This window comes from Protopterus annectens, chromosome 1.part1 (assembly GCF_019279795.1).
Source record: "Protopterus annectens isolate FY-2018-M chromosome 1.part1, PAN1.0, whole genome shotgun sequence".
In the NCBI taxonomy this organism is placed as follows: domain Eukaryota; kingdom Metazoa; phylum Chordata; order Ceratodontiformes; family Protopteridae; genus Protopterus; species Protopterus annectens.
Window position 1 is genome coordinate 1569760838 of NC_056726.1, and position 22019 is coordinate 1569782856.

The following is a 22019-nucleotide window of genomic DNA, read 5'->3' on the forward strand; positions in this document are numbered from 1 at the left end:
CTGACCCTTCTCTGTAAGCTTTCATATCCCTGTCAAGTTTCTTGACTTTGTTAGCCCTCAGTTTGTCAAGATAAGCATCAATACTAGAAAAGGTATGGTTATACTCATATCTGTACCTTGAAAATTCACTATCCAGTTTAATTTGATTATCCAAGTCACGTACTTGCTCTGAGAGATCTTCAATTGACACTCGATAATGCTTACACATTAAATCTAACAGTTCAAGGCCTTGCCGGTCAAATAATGCTATAATGTCCAAATGAAATTGGGAATTAGCAGTCAGACCTGTTGGATACTGCCACCATCTTAAACCTTTAGGAACAATTTTGTTTTTGATACATTCAGTGAAATAAGAAACTTCCAATTGAGATTTCTTCAGTTTGACTAACAGTTTATCAATGTCTTTCAATTTAGTAGAAATGTTAGATATCACAGGTTCAAAACCAATGTTCAAACGCGTATTATTATTGTCAGAACCAAAAAATGCAGTATCAGTTAACCAGTTGTTAAAGTTAAAAGTGTTACCTGTTGGTGATGTAATATTGTGTGAACTACCAACATTTGGAACACTACCGGGTCTAGTAGGCTCGTTCACCCTGTTGCCAGAATTAATGTCGTTTCTGGGACCATCTTGCACCGTGTTTGTGGCACTAGAGACTGGAGCTGTTACTCCACGAAACACTGTTTCACTAGACTTTTGACCACCAATGAAACTAGGACATACGTCGTTGGTTAAAAAAGATCCATTAGGCACCAGGTCGTCACTGGTCAGTGTTAAATTACTTCTCTGACCACAAGGTATACTATTCGCGGTGCCGCTAATCACAACGCCACTATTAGACAAAGAGTTACCGGTACTCGGACTGTTCACCGCCTCAAGGTTTATAAAAACCGGAAGTTGCGCTTTCTCAGCGTCAAAGCGGCGTTCTAGTGAGTCTAACCGGTTAAGCAAAAGGTCTAAACGTTGGAAAATGTTCTCGAAATTAGAGTTACTTCCAGGTGAAACATTAGAAGGTGGTAGCACGTTGTGAGTTTCCTTTTCGTGCAAAATAGCAGGAGTCTTACAAAATGATGTGCCGATGTCTTCCATAACTGCTCCAGAAGTAAAATCAAACAGACAAACTAATAAAACACTCAGCCAACAAACTGTGTAATCCAACTGGGCAGAAATGAAGAGGCACAAATGTAGATATTGTGAAGCGCTTTTCGTTTATAGTACAACATAAACTTCATCAGACAAAATAAAAAGCACACAGATACATTTAAATAGAATGAGTTAACCAATCAAATGATAAATAAAACTACTCATCAAAAAAATTACCACCCTCTTGACAGAATTCAAAGTACACAACTTATTTAAAAATTCTTATAAAACTCTTAATATATTAATTTACTAACACATTTACTAATTGTATAATTAAATAGTGTCAGCGTTTTAGACTTTTTAATTTTAAAATACTGCTAATAATACATCCTTCATTTAAACCTGGTGAACTGTAAGCATTCAACATAATTTGCCAGGATAGTTCTAGTTCATCTAGCTTAAGAACATCAGGTCCACCTCTGGCATCTTGGTGAACCTGGTCAATAACAATAAATTTAAAACTATGATTAGAAAATTGAGCAACGTGCTTAGCCAAACCTAGTTGTATAATAACCCGAGTACCCTTAATGACCATAATTAGATGGTTATTGCTAGCAGAGTGATTCAATGATCAGCACCAACTGCCCCTGTTCATGAGGGATATACGTGCCATGCCTGGGGTGGATTTACAGTCACCTATCCAGTTATCAAGGCTGCACTTGAATAGGGTCATTGAGGAGCTTTGCTTTACATGGAGTGGGAGAATGTGCTGTTAATGTCACAGGCTAAGCTGTGATCCCTGGGCCGAGTTATTCTTGTCTCATTTTATTTGCGGATGTGCAGCATTTCCATTAGGGCAGGGGTTGAAACTACTCTGTAGGCCATGCACAGGTCATCTATCAGCAGCCTGTATGATACAGAGTACAGTGACAGGGCTTTCAGGCTTTCCATGTATGTCATGTTTTGGAGGCCCTGGATTCTCTTGGTTAGAAACCTCTGTGGTCTCTCCAGTTGCTGCAGGTGTCTGGTGAGGTACATACAGATGGAAGCATTGTACTCAATTAGTGGTCTGAATAAGGGTCAAGTACAGTGCAGCTATAACCTCCCTGGTCTTGGATGCAATGTTTGTATTTGTGAGATGTGCAGTGTAGAATGCTTTTCTTAACACTATGGCCACATGGCAATCAAGGTTTAAATTGCTATCAACCTGTATTCCCAAGTCTCGCACCAATGAGTTTGAGCTTAGATGAGTGCTATCTATATCATACTTAGCAGGATCTACTTCTTTTCAAAAGTGGATAATGAGGCATTGTTTTGCCTTAAGTTTTAGTCCATGAATTTAGCACCAATCATTTGTCTGTGTCAGCCCTTTATATAATATGTTGTCAGCATTGGGAGACTTTATGATTGTGCCCAGTTAACAGTCATCTGCTAACTTGGTAAGCTACAGGCCATCTACCTTCACCTGGATTTCAGAGAAATAGATTCCAAACAGTAGATATCCCAGCACAGATCTTTGTGGTACCCCACTAGTTACTGGTCCATTGGTGGGGATGGACTCCCCAACTTTGACACTGTGTGTTCTGTCAGCACGAGAGTTTGCTACCCATCTAGCAATATATGGGTTAATTCCTAGCTGGAAGAGTTTTTCAGTGATACCCGAATAGAGGACTGTGTTAAAATCCTTGGCTAAATCAAGATAGGAAGCATGTACTGTTTTGCCCTCATCCGGGGCTTTAATAAAATTCTCAAAGTAGTTCACAAGGTTTAATAAGCAAGATCTACCCTTGATGAAATCAAACTGGGTCAGGTCAATGGTTTGAAGGTCACCTATGTCCTTCTGGATAAGGTCTATGATGGTTCTTTCCATGACCTTGTAGATAAGGCGTGTTAGGCTTATGGGTCAATAGTTCCTAGGGTCAGTTGATGGACCCCCTTTTTGCAAGGGCATTACTGTTGCTGTTCTCCACTCTGCTGGGGCAAAGCCAGTTCTCAGGCTATGTTTAAAGAGAGTACTGAGTGGTTCTGCTAGGGCTTGTTTTAGATTGTTTAGTAAGCAGCCTGAGGTGTTATCTGGTCCCATAGAGGCCATATTTTTGGCTTTCAAGAGTGTTTGTATGACCTGTTCTTAGGAGATACTCGGTAGAGGACTGGTGTCAGGAATGCTTTGGGGTATGTCTGGTGAGGAGAGGAGGGGGCAAAGTTTTTGCCAGATTTGTTGGCTAACAAGTTGGCAATTTCCTCAGGTTCATTGTGAGTGTTACTGCCCACTATAAGTTTGGCACACAGCTGGGCATTCCCTTTTAGGTTTTGGGTGTAGCTAAATAATGCCTTATGATTGTCTTTAGCTAGGGATGACAATTTAGACTTGTAGCTAGCCTTAGAGGACTTAACAAGATATCTGATTTGCTTGTTCAAGCTGTGGAGGGTATTCCTCCTCTGTTGAGTAAGTCTCCTCCTGTTCTTAGATATCAGTTTCTTTCTTTTATTGTATACCTTATTTATACTTACAGCCCACCAGGGTGGCTTGTTTTTTTTGGGAAGACCTGGTTTTGTTCCTGTTGGGTACAGCTGAGTCAATGCATTTATTTAAGTGGCTGTAAAGGGAATTTCTGTATTCCTATGCATATGTTGGCAGGAGTTTTGAAACTTTTTATACCATCACTTAATAGGCAATAGTTTGCTTTGGAGAAAATTTTCAGTTTTTCACTCCTGTGGGGGTGTCAGGTTTGATCGTTACTTCAAATGAGACAGATTTGTGGTTTGATCTTACAGGGAGGGCAACACACAGGGGGTAGTGCATTGATGCTTCATGTTGATGAGTACTAGGTCCAGGACATCTGAGCCCTTTGTGGGGGGTGGAGTAACTGTTCCATTGAATTTGGATTAACAAACTTCAGAAACCTCATAGCAATCGTGTTTTTGTTCATGTAAGTCACCCAGTTATCTGAAGGACAGCTGAATTCTCTCAGGACCAAGGTGCTTTGGCTGTATACTGAGCAACTCTAGCAAGTCCTGGTAGGCAGTGTGCTTCTGTGGTAGGGGACCTGTGCCAGACTAGAGTCAAACTCAACATTCATGCTCGTCACTAATTAGATGATGAGTTATTTGGCTACCTTAAGAAAGTCAGAGACTGTTCACCTTGGAGACCTGCTACAGATGTGGGTACAGCCCAATGCAAGACTTACACCCTCTCCCCCAGATTTCAAGGGCCATCAAGAGCTCACATAACACCATTGGAACCACAACCCTTTCCAGGGTGCAGGCCCCTCTCTCCAGATGAACCTATTCTAGGACACCCTGCCCTTAACAAAGAAAAGAGAACTCTCCCAGGGGGTGCCCCCACTGGCTTCTCCAGGACCTGCAGCTAGTGATGATGTGGGGGGGGATTTTACCTGTAGTTAATTGTACCTGGAATAGCTCAACAGAGTTGTACTGTTTCACCAGTCTTGAGGTTTATTTGGATTTAATGAAGATGGATACACCACCACTTCTGATTCTTTCACACTCATTTTGGAGTCTAAACGTGTGAAAGGCACTGTAGCTTTGTACACCCGGGTTGCTCTCAGCAGCCTTGAACTAAGTCTCAGTGACTGCACAAACATCAGTATCTTCCAAGTTGAGGAGAGCTTCCATGGAATGCAGTTTACTGTTTAAGCTCCTAACATTAAGCAGGATGACCTTGTGTTTATCTTTAGTGGATTTCTTTACATTGACAGTTTTGTTGTTTGGACATTGCCTAAAAAAGGCACTGTAGGGGAAGCAAGCATCTTTGCCAGTATATGAAAGCCTTGGGGAGACAAGTGAAGGCCATCTCTGTCAAAGCAGCGTGGACTGTCAACCATGTCTTCCAAGGCAGACCGATACTGGATTCCCCTGGAGTGACACCAGAAGCTTAGACAATTGTTGAAATTAATCACTTTTTGTCTGTATTGTGGCATCATCCTAGGTGAAGGTCAAATGCTGCTTAGGGCTAGGAACATACCTGCCTGGGACACATAATCTGAGAGTTCAGTCATGTATCGCTTCATATAGTTCAGTGAAGTATGTTCCAAGTCATTCACACCAACATTTACTATGAGATAGTCATAACAGTAAATGTTGATGAGAAACTTGAGTGCGTGTATGATTTGATGGATTCTGTCACCTGATAGGTAGCTGACTGTGACCTTCTCCTTGTTCACCCTGTTGAGGGGAACATCTGCATGTATCAATATTGAGTCACTTATGACCAGAACATTATATTTTGAGGTGTTTCGCCTTAGGGGTTTAATTGTTGAGACACTGATATGTGTGTTGCTATGTGTGTTGCTATGTGTAGTGGTGGATTCTGTATGTGTACCAATATGTTTATGTTGTTTGCACTTGGGAGGGCTCTTATCTTTTAGTGGGTTCTTAGTGCGTACCTCTGCATATGTGGATTTATGTGTCTTGACCTTATCTTGTGTGAGAGGGGAGTTGTGTGTGCTGACAATCTGTTGTATGTCTTATATATTGTTATGTGAAAGGACTGATTCTAATTTCGTGGTATAGTCACATCTCTCACATACTGTGTTTGTTTACTTTAGGAGCAAGTGGTTGTCAGTATACATGAATCAATTACTACATTGCCTCAGGATGCCCATGTCAATCAGACTAGCTGGAGAAATGGTGGGAAACTGTCCATCCATTATGGTAGGTAAACATTGTAGTAACTAGTGGGAATGGGCTAGATGGACCAATGTTTGCTTGTGAAACTAATAAAAGCAGCTGTTCTGTGGAGAGCTAAGGGTGGAAGACTATGTCAATGCCTTAGGATGTGCTACTGGGTTGCTCGCTAGGTAGCAATGTGCAATGAGAGACAATGGAGCTAAGGAGAGTTCTTTAGCAGATATCAAGGGAACATTGTGTTACTAAGTGTTTGCATCTATACAAAGCAGTGCTAAACCTCTCAGTGTGGTGTGCAGCAATGCACAAATGCAGAGCTTAAACACAAGCAAAGTTAAACAGTCTTAACACAAATTAACCAATAGGAAACCCCAAAACTGAGTCTTTTTCCAGCAATCCCCAACTCAGACGGTTCCTGGGCTACACACTTCTGACACAAGGGTGGAGGAGGGCCTTCTTACTGTAAGATGGCTGGTTTTATTGCTCAAGTAATACCAAATAGCCTAGATTCAGCGAATCTGAATCTAGCCTATGATATGAAATATAGAAGTACTAGAAATTCAAAGTGCAGAAAAAAAGTCACAGCAGTAAAAACAGCAAAAGTGAAGCAGCAAATAAGCAAAATACAGTACGAAAAGTGCAATGCAAGCTTAAAATTATTTTTGATTGGATAATTTGGCTGGTTTCTGTTTCTCTGCCTTTAATAGCCAGTGCTTTAAACCAGTTATACGTATTTGCTCAAGCTGTTCAAAGCTGCAGTGCTCTGCTGTGATACTGGAAAATGATGTGTTTATTTTCAACTCTTTCTGCACTTCTGTTTTACTGTATATTTGTATAATCTGTGCAACTGCTTTTAGTCTCCTTTTTTTGTCTGTTAGAGCTGAATATCTGTTACTGTTTGTGACCTTTTGAGCTTGTAGTGAAATCTTTTATCTAGGGAGGCCTAGTTGTTTTCTTTGTGGCAGAAAGGTTCAGTCTAGTTTGATCTAGGTAAAAGAATTTCTGCAACACTGTTATTTTTGATTTTATAATTGAGATGGTTTCTGTTTCTCTGTCTTTAATAGCCAGTGTTTTAAACCAGTTGTACTTATTTGCTCAAGCCGTTCAAAACTGCAGTGCTCTGCTGTGATATTGGAACAAGATAAGTGCTTATTTTCAACTGTTTCTGCACTTCTGTTTTACTGTATATCTGTGTAATCTGTGAAACAGTTTTTTTTTATCCCACCCACCCATTGTGGTGTTCTTAAGTCTTGGTGGCTTTGAGTTGCCCAACTCTTGTATAAAGTTGATAATGGGCACTCCCCCAGTCACATTACATCAGCTCATTCTACTGTTTATAGGGAGAACTTAGTAAAGGCCCACCCCTTTAGCTTCTGAACCTTGAATTATCTCATTATCTTCTGTCTCTTCACTTCCTACTAAAAAAAAAAAAATGTACCTCTTTCTACTTCATTTTGCTGCTTGTGCTTAGGAGTTCAACTGCATTTAGTTTGCTGCATTTATTACTGCTTGTTTGTAGCCTCACTAAATTGTTCATAGTATTCTACTGAATCACTGCTTTATTTGTGCTGTCTGTTACTGCTGTGATTTGTGAGCTACTGTTTCAAAGCAATCTACTGATTAGCTATATTTCATTGCTATATAATGCAATTCATTACTGTTTAACTGCATTTTACTGCATTTCTCTGCTATTTAACTATATTTTTTCATACTGTGAGTTCTAGTCTTTTGACTACAAGTGATTAATCTGTGCTTCATTGTGACATTTTTCTTACTAAGTTCTTAACCTTAAGGTTGAGTAGCATAGTCTAGATACGGGTCTGCAGCATCCAGAGCTTCAGCTGCATGGTTTTTAACCCTTTTTGAGGTATTCCAGCTACAAGCTTTCCCTTAGTAGCACTTGTGTTATCATCTAGTAGTGCTACTCGTAGACCTTCCTTCCTTTACCCTCTTAGCTCTTTCAGTTTCTGACAAATATGGATGGACAATTTCCTACATTTTCTCCTGCCAGTCTGGTCGATATGGGCATCTGGAAACAGTGTAGCAACTGCATCATGCACACGGACAACCCTATATTGTTAGTACTAGCACCTAGGAACACAATTTGTGAGAGATGCAAATACATCAAGCACCTAGTGTCATTGTTCTCTCCCCCACAAACCAGTATATCTGGCACTGAGAAGGTTGGCAACATGAACACCATGCCTCAAACACCCCCCACACCTACACAACACACTTCCACATATGAGGAGGCCCTCAGCAAAAGCATACCCAAACAAAAGAGACCTCTGAGGCATAAATGCACACAAACTCCACTGCCCACCACACAACACATAGTCCACACACCTGTGTCTCACAGCCACTAAGGCCTAAATGTAAACCCAACATGTTAGTCATAGGAGACTCTATTGTTAGACACAGTGATGTCCCCCTGACCAGGCTGGATAAGGAGAAAGTCATGGTTAATTGTTTGTCGAATGCCAGAATCCACCATATCACCAATGGACTCAAGTCTCTCAACAGGTACTGTTATGACTGTGTCATAGTCCATGTTGGAGTGAATGACTTGAGACATACCTCCCTGGACTATATGAAGAGAGACATGATCGAGCTCTCTGAGTATGTGTCCCATGCAGGTATGTCCCTAGTCTTAAGCAACATTCTACCATCACCCAGAATGATGCCTCAATACAAGCAGAAAATGATTGACTTTAACAACTGGCTTAGATTTTGGTGTCATTCAAAGGGGATCCAGTACCTGACAGCCTGGGATGACATGACTGACAAGACAAAATGTTTTGCCAGAGATGGCCTGCATCTGTCTCCCTTGGGCTTCAGATTCCTGGCAAAGGCTCTTGCCTCCCCCATAGTGCCTTTTTTAGGCAATGCCATGAGGTCAAAACTATCAACATGAAAATTTCATCAAAACATAAATTAAAGGTCATGCTGCTAAATGCTAAGCATCTAAACATGAAACAGCACTCATTGCAAGCATTCTTAACCCTGGAAGAAGTTGACATTTGTGCAGTCACAGAAACCTGGTTCAAAGCTGTGGAGTGCACCCCAGCCATACCAGGTTATTCATCCTATCATTCATTCAGACGCCCAAGCTATGGGCAGCAAAACAAAAGGAGGTGGAGTTGCAATATATATATATATATATATATATATATATATATATATATATATAAAAGACATACACACCTCTAGGCTGGTCAACTAGTATGCTGTGCAGGAAATACTCCAGGTGCAGTTAACAATTGGCAAGACCCCTATTCAAATCATAGCTAGCTAAAGCCCTTCAACTCTGACTCAAGATGCCCACTCCACCTATCTGGACCTCTTTGAATCTATCAAGATTCAATCCTTTACCCTGATCCTGGGCAACTTTAAATATCCAGCCATAGACTGGAAGAAATACTCATGCCAAAACACAAATGCCCAGAGATTCCTTGATTTCATCAATGCAGATGCCTTGGAACCATTGGTTGACACCACCACAAGAGGTGAAACTATCTTTTACTTAGCATTACCTAACATGAGTAACCACTGCAGCATCCTTACAGTGTCATCATTCCTGGTAAGATCCGACCACAAAGCAATCACTTTTGAAGTCACCATCTCCCTTGACCCCCTCCTACCTAGGGTCAAACAAAAAAAAAACTTCTCCAAAGCTGTTTACAACCTCTAAGGGAAGGTATAAGCAGCTTCACAGCCCCCTCCCCTCCACAGAAACTGGCACATATGTCCAAACCTAAACCAAAGTACTATATGAGCATTTATATAGCTGCATGGAATTAGGAATACCAGACAGGATGAAATCATCCTCCTCGAGGGAGAGTAAACCTGTCTGGTGGACATCTGCAATAAATAAACTGTATAATAAAAGGAAAAAAATTGCTGTCCAAGTCCAAGAAAGGGCAGGTGCCTAATTGGTAGCAATCTCTCCTTCACCTGAACAAGCAAATAAGAGCACTAGTGAAATCCTCCAAAGCAAACGTCCAGTCCTTGTGGTCAAGGACACCACATACATAAAACATGTAGATATAGCCAACCTACTGGCAGACAGGTTCTGTGAAAACTTCACTCATCTGTTCCCCCATCAGTAAAACAGGACATTCCCAGTACCTGCCCCCTCCCCTTATCTCTAGGGAGCAAGTCATCACTGCACTCTCAAAGACAAAAAATACAGCCTCCATTGGACCAAATAACATCCCAGGCTGCATCCTACAGGAACTTAGGCAGGAGCTTGCAGTACCATTAGGCACCCTATTCAACCAAATCCTGAGTACCGGCTTTGTCTCAGCCATGTGGAGGACAGCTACTGTCATCCCTTGCACAAAGGTGGAGCATCCACCGATACAGAAAACGATAGACCCATCATCCTAACTAGCCTGCTCTGCAAGGCCATGGAGCGGATTATCATGGACCTGATTAACAAGGACATTGGCAACATCCAAACACTTGATCCGACACAGTTTGGTTTTGTAAAGGGGAGATCATGCTGGTTACATTTGGCCGACGTCTTTGAGACAGTCACCAAGGCCATAGATGAGGGGAAGATGGTGCACACCACCTACCTTAACCTGGCCAAGGCCTTTGATACTATTCCCCACTCAGGCATAATAGATAAACTCTCTCAACTACGCATCAATCCATATGTTAACAGATGGGTAGCAAACTGGGTTACTGATAGAACCCACCTAGTCAAAATAGAGAAAATCACCTCATGTAGTAGACCCATAGCAAGCAGTGTTCTCCAGGGATCAGCCTTGGGGCCTCTGCTCTTTGAGATATACTTCTCAGAGGTGCAGGCCAAATCTAGTGGGCTATAGCTGACCAAGATTTCAGATGACTGCAAGCTGGGTGCTGTCATCAATTCCTGTAGTGATGTGGACATCCTCCAAGAGGGTCTCACCCAAACAAATGACTGGTTCCAGAAACATGGCCTCAAACTGAATGCCAAAAAATGCATAGTCATCCCTTTTGGGGAGAATGATGTCCCCACAAATTATCACATTGATAATAAGGCAGTAAGCATGCAATCAGTCATGAGGGACTTAGGAACCCAGGTTAATAGCAAACTGACTTTTGACCACCACATTGCCTCCGTTGTATGGAAAGCTTTCTACGTGGCCCACCTCATTAGTGAGGGTATCTCATCCAGGGTCAAGGTGGTCATAACATCCCTGTACTCCTCCCTTATAAGACCACTTATTGAATACAATCCCCATTTCAGCATGTACTTCACATGCAGTATCTGGAGAGAACACAGAGATTCCTCGAGAATCCAGGACTTCAAACATCTACCCTGCACAGATAGGCTAAAAGCCGTGTCCCTCTACTCAGTCTCATACAGACTCCTCAGAGGTGACCTCTGTCTGGCATACAAAGCAGTCTCAGAACCCACCCTGATGGGACTGCTGCATATCTGCAAGTCAAGCTCCACTCGAGTAACCTGCACACAAGACCTCAACCTTGTCTATGAGATCAATAGGACTCATTGGCAGGACAGATTTGTGTCCCAGAGACACCCCCTTTTGTGGAATAGACTCCCTCTCCATGTAAAGCAGAGTACCTCATTCAACCTTTTTAAGTGCAACCTGGATAGTTGGATGGGGAACAGAAAATACACCCCTGGGATTCCACCTGTGTCCCTGCTGGACAGTGGCATAGGGTGCTGACTTGTTGGAACATGGGTTAATTTCTTGGCTAAGCTTGTAAGGGCCTCAGAGCCAATAGCCTAGTAACTTTCTATGATCCTATGATCAAATAAAAATATACTTATTTTTTGTTGAGCACAATGGATAACTTGGATTTAGCTCAGATTCACTCCAGATGACCTCTATTAGCACAATACCCACATTTCAAAACATGGCCTCCATTAGTGCAATACCCACATTTCAAAACTTGACCTCCATTAGCACAAACCCATGCATACTTCCCACTAGAATGTAATATATAGGTTTAAAACCATACTGCTTTTGTGCCAGAATATCATAGTTTTGTATGTATTCAAGGATTTGTTTACAGATTAGATTTTCAAGGCACTTTGACAGTAAACCTAGTTTCACTATTGGTCGATAATCATTAGAAGTACTTTGTTAGTAGGTTTTAGGAAGCGGATGCATTACAGAGTGCTTGAAAAATTGTGGGAGCTTTTTTTAAATAATAGAGCGATTATAGATATGTCTATAGCTTACATGGTAATTCACTATCTAATTAAGTGCATGAATTAGGTGAAAGATTGGATTATAACAAGTCTGTAGCCTACAGATTTTTTTTTACTTCTTTTTGATAATTATTTTAAAATAGTAGTCTAGGTGAAATGCAGTAACTGATGAAGTGGAGATTCACGGGGGCAGGAAGTGAAGAACTGATGAATATAGTGGTACTAATGGCTAGGGTGGTGGCAGTGTTTTCTCTAATTTACTCAGTATTCTGCTTTGTATGTGGTTATTGTGTCTGTCTTTAATATATTTTGGACAAGGATATATTCAAAGTTTTTCAAAATAGACGGGGTTGTCCTAACAATGCTGTCTGTGAATTTGTACAGTACACAGCTTTAGTTTTATTGACATCGATCATTCTAATTCTTTTCAGGTTATTGTACTTATTTTGTTTTGTAGTATTGTGTGGATCGTTTTTCCCGCAACCCATGCATGCTAAATATGTTTCTTTTGGGTCTATTTCATATAAACAAAATCTCACTTATTCGAATTTTAAATAACCGAGACAACAGCACTGAAGCTGCATTTTAACGAACACTCACATTACCGATAGTGTAACCAGGTAAAGGAGGCAGTCGGCCAACAGGAAAAAAAAACATAACAAACCCTGTCAAACCCATCCAAGTGGGGACATCACCCCCCCAGCTAAATATACCAATTCTGAGATTGCACTATAGTGGGGAAAAGGGCAAACTCCCAAATGTTGGCTGACTGTCTCCTTTCCTTGGTTACACTATCGTAATGTGAGAGTTTGTTAAAATGCTAATTCTGTGTTGTCGTCTCCGTTATTTAAAATGCAGGTGAATGAGATTTCATTTATATGAAGTACACCTGTTTGTTTTATTTTTTGAACTAAGTTAGAGGATAGCCAGAATGATAATATTCCTTTTTGCCATCTTCTGTGGAGTGACAGTTTCTCTTGTACTGTTTGTAATGGATTGTAAAATGCATTAAGTGCAGAAAAGGTAGCAGTGGAATTAAATATGGATGATCAATCAAAGTCCATCTTAGAAAGTATGGTGTCTTCTGAAGATCTATCTATTCCTTAACTGGATGTAAGTAGGGCAGAGGATGTAGGATTTTAATGACTAGTCAGAGTAAATAGGTCTGTGGTTAACTAAAGTATTGGGGAAGACTGAGAGAGTTTGAATTTGCTCTGGGTTAATAGCATGTCACTGCACATTTGGAAGTGCTGAGATTAGGCCTTGTGCCTCTTTGCATAACTTGTGTGAGATTAAATTATGCAAGTAATATATTTAGTTTTATTTGTAATTGACTGCTCCAGTCCAAGTTTCTATCACCCAAAATGACAAGGTTGGCATTTCTTTTACTGTTATAGTTATTACTGCATTTTATGTTGATTTTGTTTATTATATGTTCTAAGTTAAAGTTTTCAAACAAAATTGGGTCCGACTTGACTTTTGTGTACCAGTTACATCTCCTCTAAATAGTCAGTAGAATGTAAAAAGATTTTCTTTAGTCTGTCAGTATAATTTATATTTTTCAGTCCCTCTCCTTCCTTAGTTAGAATCTCTAACCATTGTTTAAGATTAGCCATGGGGTTTACTTTTAGGTCAAGTGTCTAACATTATACTCTGTAACTGACTTGCTCAAAGATATATGTAAAGTCTCAGTGACCTCCCAGGATGTACTGGTCATGCCTCTGAGTAAGAGATCTGCCTATATATTACACCTTTCTGAATTTAACCACATCACATTGACCAATGATTTATTCATTGACTTTAAATGACTCGATAAACGTTTATATCCTTGATTACCTTTAGTGTTACCACTTCAGTTTAGTAATTAAATATTAATCTTTGCCCAAAATGGACAATACCATATTGAATCACCTTGTTTAAACTTCGCCAAACAATTTTGCATCCTAAGTAGATGTAATTATATTGTCTGTAACAAATTCATCAGCATATTTCAAAAACACCATGCCACCTTTAGTTAGAGACGGCAGACTGAAATGCAATGTGCATACCTGTTGCTCCTCCCTTTTTTCTAGGGCGAACAAAGTAAAGCACACCTTGGAGTGCTAAAGGCAGCTTTTACCAATATAAACTACTACGTGTAAACAAAGTAAAGCTGTGGCACCACGGTGAAGGTTAAAAGCTACTTCAATAGACTCAGACAATAAAACTTATAAAAACTATAAAAACTCAGAGTGAAACTAAATACAAGTGGATAAGTGCTTTTGGCAGTTGCTTTCTTCAGATCTTGTTTTGTTATCAGAACTTCCTGGTTTTAAAGATAATGATCTGTCAATCTCACAGTCTTCTCAGAAGTCTGCCCCTTGAGCAAAGGCTTTAGAAGGACCATCTCGTTCAAGTCAGGCAACTTGTCAGCCTGTAAGTCACCAATCCATCCAGTCTCAATAATTTCTGTTCTGTTGAATAGCTCTCCTCCTCTCAAACTTTCTTCAATTTCTTCCAAAGCCATGAAAGAAAACTTGTGATCAGGGTATTTGGCAATATGTTGAGACAAAGCACTAGTTCTGTTGTGTAATCTATTGTCACTCAAGTGACATAGAATTTGTTCTTTAAAGGGTCTGTTGGTCTTGACAACATAAAATCCACTAGCAAAAACAGACGATCCGGACCACCAGGCTGATAAAAAAGCAGTAGTTTAATAAAATGCAGTAGGCAATAAAATGCAGTAGGTTAGCACTTTCAGGTTTAAAAAAAAACCTTCTTCAGACAACATACAAAAGTTATGAACACCTTTTAAAATACATAGCCAATCAAAGACTCAGTAAAAAGCCCTCCTTTTTTAAAAAAGGCTTGACAGGAATGACACCATTCAGGCCAGGTGCTCTATCAGCACACAGATTAATTATCCATCTAGTTTCACTGCATTCTGTTATATTTCTCAAATCAACCCCCCCCCAGTTGGATGAATAACCTGCAAAACCATAAAAGAAAATACATGGCCAGGATAATGCTTTACATGCTGATACACAGCATTATGCATATTAGCTGTACATATATCTGACATATGTTGTAACAGCCTGTCTTTCAGTCTACAATTCATTTTACTGACGTAAAATGATCAACATTGCATACAGTCAGCCAAGTATATAATATTGCTAGTCAAACAGTCAGCATATTGTTTCAATGAATAGCTCTTTCCAGACAGTGGATGGATGAATGTGTTGTTATGTCTAATATATTGACAAGTTGTGCAATGTCTGCAGGGGAATGTCCTTTGTCACCCCATGACAGGTTTCCTAACCCCCTGTTGATTTGTACAAAGCAGATCCTTTAAATTCTTTCTACATTTGAAACAAAATGTGGGTTCCTGAGTTATTAATGTCTTCACTCTATCATCAGTTAATAAGATTTTCCAGTTTTGGCGAATAATGTCACATATGCCCCCCACATTGTTGCTATAATTCAAAGTAACTCGAAGGAGCTGCCTGCTTGTATCAGTCTCCCTGTCATGCACCTGTACATTTCCAGAAAACCAGCGTTTTGCTTTATTCACCCTCTCTTCTTTACTTCTGTTAAATGCCCACTGTATTATGTGCTGATTATATCCCCTTGCTTTTAAATTCACCATCAGATCTGCAGACTTCCCTCTATATGTCTCATCATTGGTACATAACCTAGATGTTCGAAAATATTGTCCCTGAGCAATATTATTAAATATTATCTAGGGTGCATACTATCATAGGCTAGGAGAATATTCCTACAACATTCCTTCCTACATAACACAGTCTCAATCCACTGATCTGTGTTTTTCATCACTCAGACATCTAAGAAATCTGTAGTTGTATCCGAGAGTGAAATACTAAACTTCAAAAAATTTGTGGTGCTTTCCAGGTAGGTAACAAACTAATAAAGCTGTTCCTGTGTTCCTGTGTCCCTGTGCAAAGCAGGAAGACATCATCCACAAAACTGACATAGTAACTCAGGTACCCCCTCCATAAATGGTTTGCCTTGAATATTGCTTGATCCTTTATGTCAGTAAAACGAATTATAGATTGAAAGACAGGGTGTTACAACATATGTCATCTATACGTGCAGCCAATATACATGATGCCCTATATCAGCATGTAAAGCAGTACCCTGGGCATGCATTTTCTTTTATGGTTTTGCAGGTTATCCATCCAACCAGGATGGGGGGAAGATTTGAGAACTATAACAGAATGTAGTGAAAATCTGGGTGCTGATAGAGCAACTGGCCTGAATGGTGTCATTCCTATCAAGCCTTTTTTTAAAAAAGAGGAGGGCTTTTTATTGAGTCTTTGATTGGCTGTTATGTATTTTAAAAGGTGTTCATAACTTTTGTATGTTGTCTGAAGCAGGGTTTTTAAAACCTGAAAGTGCTAACCTACTGCATTTTATTAAACTACTGTTTTTATATCAGCCTGGTGGCCCGGATCATCTGTTTTTGTTGTTGGAATTTGCTGTGAAGCTGGACCTTAAGTGTGAAGTCTACAATTGTGTTTTTAACATAAAATCCATTACACAGACAGCAGGTGGCAACATATATAACATTTTTAGTGTTACAATCCGCATACACTCTGAGCCTGTATGTTTTCAATGTAATGGGATGCTTGAATAAATTGCTTGAATTTATGGAGCTGCAAACTCTGCATTTTCTACAGGGAAATGTACCATATATCAAAGTAATTGATATAACTCCAGATCCGTGTTTATCCTGGCACAATAATCTCTTTAAGTTCTTCTAATTTTTTAAGCAGAATCTAGGCATCTCACCAACTATACATCTAATGTTATCATCAGCTATCAGTATCTTCCAATTGCTCCTGATAATCTCACATACCTGTTGAAGATCGTTACTGAATGTAACCAAGCATCTCATCCCCCAGTTTCAGTTTTTTTCTCTGGGGTTTGGGTCATCTTCCTTATGTGTCTCTCCATTCAAAAAATAAGGTTGGGACCTCTTGCATTCTTAGATACTTGTTATCCAGGACTCATTTCTGGATTTCCCAATTTTTATATCCACATTTGTGGAAACGTTTTATCAAATGATCCATCTCTTCTTTGTATGTGTCCTCATTGGTACAAAGTCTGGATGTTCTAAGAAGCTGACCTTTAATGATTTGTGGATAAACATGTCTATGGTGCATGTTAGTCCTATGTAATAAATGATTTTTTCAACAATCTTTCCTATGTATTTGAATACTGAGATTGCCATACATTCCATGCTGTAGTATACTGTAGTGTAACATCTAAAAAAATCTATCTTCTCTCTAGAAATACAAACTTCAAATTCAAGGAAGGATGTAGTATTACCAAGATATTCAATAAAATGAGAAAGTTGTTGTTCATTCCCTGTCAACAGGAGGAATATATTGTCCACAAATCTCTTGTAGTAAGCTATATGGTCAGTCTCCCATTGGGTCATACAATGTTGGAGTAACTATTAGCACATGAAGTGCCCATCACTAACCTCCCCCATTTCTGCCACAGGTGGACTTTCAGACCGCAATTTTTTTTTTCAGTGCATACAGTCTATAAGAATGCCACTAGGTAAGCTGTCAAAACCATCTGTACCACCAAACATGCACCCAGTGCTACTGATAAAGAAAAAGGACACTTCACATGTTCATACACTTCAGGCGTGTTAAAGCTATTTTACTTTAATTCATGCAACTTTCTTATCCAATAACAGCTTTCCTGACTTTAATGTATGGCTTTCTTACCAATGATAAACTTTTTTAAACATTCTCTGCTCTGCTGTTGTGTTGAATTACTCACATTCTTTTAGGAAAAGCACACACACTGTTGTTTAAACCTTCCTGTACCTCCACTGTCACTGATTGTTTTTCGTGGGCTAATACCCTAATATGTGAGGGGGTTCTAACCCTCTCCATTCACCCTTGTTAAGCACAGGCTCCACACTCTCCCCTGTCCTACCCCCAATTACCAACTACACCCTCATTATCTAAATTTATACTGAACATATCCCCTCCCCCATTCTTACTACCCCTCCTCTTCCTACTAGCTTCACCAATCGCTGATCCTACCTTATTATCCAATAGCATTTACACAAGCCATTTACAATCTTTTTTTTCACATCTACTCCATACTCTACTTCCTCACTTAATTTACTCTTCTTTATTGTTCTAAGTTTCCAATCTATACTTTTATTCTCTTCTCCCCTTGTACAATATTCACTTCTTCCTCCTCAACAAGCCCTTCTTCGATATTACCCTTTCATTTGTAATACTGACAGAAAACAGAATTCCCAGAAACCTTTTATCATACACATCACCAATGTAATCATTCTCCTAATGCCATCTTTAATTCTCAGTTTAACTCTATCACACTGCAGTATATTTTTCATTTCTCTGATTGTACTCTATTAAAAATGTAACCTTTTCTATCTCCATAATAAGGGACCTCCCTGCTTGGCATTTCCAGCAAGCCATTTCTATTCTTATCTAGTTTTTCCTCATCTTCCTCCCTACTCCTTTAACATCATTTCCTTTTCATTCAACTATAATTTCCCCTTAACTGTCCCATAGTCCTCTATCTACCATGTTATCCTTTTGCATCTTCACGTCTCTACTATTCATTTTATGTCACCTTACTACTTACCATGGTCCTCTCACACATTATTCACATTCACACACTACTGGCCACCCTACCTTTACTCCGGTAAACACTCCTTCATATCTATTTCCTCAAGTTTATTTAATGTCCAACCTATTCACCTTTCCATATATAAAACATATAAGCATTTACTTTGCTTTGACATAACCTGGAATAAATTTGCATATGTTATTAACAGAAATAACTAATCCTAATCTTGTCTTCTCTAAAATTACCCTTTGTAGTGACATCCATCCCAGCCCTAGCTCCTCAGCCTCATTCATTTCATCATCATCCACTCCAAACTCTTTTACAACACCTACAAAACTTTTCCTTACTTCCATTAACATTTGTAGCATTCTAAACAAACTTTTAGATGTGCAAGCATAGTTTCTTCAGTACTCATCAGATATTACTATCATTCCAAAACATGGCTAAAACCCCATATAAAAGACTCTGACATTCTTTCCTCTAAGCTCAATATAATTTGATGTGATGAACTATACAAAAAGGAGGAGGTGCTTCAATTCTATATAATAACTGCATAAATTTCTCACCCCTCAAAACTAACATACAAATCTTCCAAAATGTAGAATTTCTCAATGTTAATAAACATAAGAAGCTTTGTATAATTGCCCTCTACATACCACCAGGTAATATTAGCTTATTAGAAGAAATTATTCACTGGATAACTACAAATATTACTACTGAAACCATTATATTAAGCAACATTAACACAGACTTGTTATTTGTGATATTTAACACCTCAACTACTAGTCTTAAATCGTACAGGTTTAAACAATCGATCTCTTCCCCTACTCAACTCAACAAAACGAATCATAAAAAATCTATAGTCATAAAAGTTCAGTCTTTAACTGGATACTTGTGTCTGGCCCCAGCTAGTATACTATCTCTTCCTATATCCGTGAGTAGTGAAATCCCCCACCAGCTAAAAAATAACATCAGTACAGAGTTACCAATAATCTTTCAAATATTCATCCTGATGCACTCTATAATCTACTAAAATCTGTCAACTGGTCTCTACATAAAACACTACACTTAGACAAAAGTGTCATCAGATTCAACAATACAATCATGAATACTGTAAGCACCCTTGCCCCTACTAGAAATAAAAGAGTAAAAATTACTCAACCCTCCGGCTGTCTCATTCTACAAGACTTCTCATGAAAAATGTGGCAAACCATAGAAACAATGGAACAAAGATAAAACCCCTCAAACCTTACATCTGTACAAGGAGCTGCACAACCTCACCAACAAGCAAATTTACCTAGAAAAAATATTACTCTGACCCACAACATGATCATATAAAATCCAAAGAAATTCTGGAGCACAGTTAAGAAGTTTTTTTCAACCTGGTTCTCCTTTCTCACCAAACTCCTATCCAGACGTATCCCCCTCAAAAACAACTACCAAATTTAACAATGTTTTCATTGACATCATAACCTCTCTCACCTCCAACTCTCCCCAACCATTTAATCTACCTCAAAACCCTATAAGTCCTGATATTCATGCCTTAAATCTCCAACCTGTTTCCACATCATATATTAAACAGCTACTAAAGAAATTTAAACCTTACTCTCCTTCTGCTGATGATCTCCCTACTGAGTACCTTAAGCTCGCTGCAGATTCTATAGCATGCTCAGGCTCAATTCTCATTAACAGATCTATTTAAGACTTCTGTATCTCTGCCTGTGGAAAAAATATTTATGATTCCCCTCCATAAAGGAGGTAGCTCTTCTGAAATATCTACCTTTAGGCCAATTGCCATCTTGTCCCCCCTTTCTAAGATGCTGGAAAAGTGTATCCATGTATTCATAAGCAATGCCTTCAGTACCTTTTATGATCTCCTAACCCCAATGTAACATGGTTTCTAAACAGGTCACAGCACCACTAGAGCTCACCTTAACTTTCCCAACACCAGTAATTAGGCTCAAGATCAAGGAAAGTGTATCTCTTCTGTTTTTCTAGATCTGTTAAAAGCCGTTGACAAAGTGTCACATGAAAAACTTCTGACTCAAATGTCCTCTCTTGGCCTTTCCAAACCAGCTCTACTATGGTTCTCTAACTACCTGTCTGAAAGATATCAATATGTTAAATGTCTCTCTTCTTTCTCATCTTTTCTCCTAGTTAAAATGGGTGTTTCTCAAGGCTGTTCTCAGCCCACTGCTCTTTAACATTTTCATCAATAACATGTATACCTCTTCTCAGCAAGCTTGCCTTATACGGTATGCAGATGATTCATCTCTTATCTGTTCATCTGACAGCCCACTACAACTACAATCCATGACACTAAATGTCTTTAACTCAGTCAAACTGTGGCTACAAGAAAACCAACTTTTACTTAATCCCAAAAAGGATAAACTACTACAATGTTTTCCAAAGTCCAATATCAATACTAAAAATAACTTCCACATTACCTCTTTAAACAATACAGCTATAGAAGTAGCTGTCCATACCCAACTGATTGGAGTCACCATAGATGACAGCTTAAAGTTTGATCTTCAAGTACAAAACTGTATAAAATAACTCATCAAAAGCTAAGTCTACTATGTAGAGCAAAAAAAAAAAATCCCTTACCCTTTCTAGCAGAGTCACCCTAACTAACATTAATCTTGTACCCTCTCTTCTCTGTTGCTCACCTATTTTGACTAACATGTAGATCTCTCTTAAATCCCAACTGGAGTGATGCAATCATAAGATAGCTAGATTTGGAGCTAACCTGCCACATAGACCTCATCATTGTTCTGCATTACATGCTCTCACCTGGTTGATACTGCCACAGCAACTAATCCATGCACAACCTCTAATCCTTAAAATACTACATAACCCCTCTACCTGCCATTCTACCTCCTCAGTACTTTATTACTGTCTCTCAAATAGCCCTCTGAGCTCTCAAGTCAAAAATGTTTGAAATATATAAACCCAAAAAAGTATGTACTCACAATGAATGGCCAAACTGTAAAATTGCATCCCAAATTAAATTGGAATTATATCAAGTCTCCATTTATCTAAGTCCTATGTCAAAGAATTTCTTACTAACTCATGGCTATGCTGATGAACCTCTCCTGTATGATCTATATTAACAAATACTTTGCACTCTTAAAAACCTAACCTCAAATCATTCTATCTGTGAATACTATTCAACACCTACCCTCTCTCTAGTCTTAGGGTGGACTTTTATCTTTTAATTTTTATTTCCTAGCATAGTAGATTATACTTCTAATACTTTTATATATACTGATTGTCATATTAATTGACATTTTGTTATTTCTTTTTATCTTTACATTAGAGGTGAGTCCTTATGATTTATTATATCCTATGCATTCTACTGTCAAACTGTATGTATATTGGCTTTTTTAATTACATTTGTACTAGTGTTACCCAAAGGTGGTATTTAGAATGGGACAGAACATGAAGAATATGTTTGAAAAAAACAAAAACAACTGCAGGGTCCCTATGGGGAAA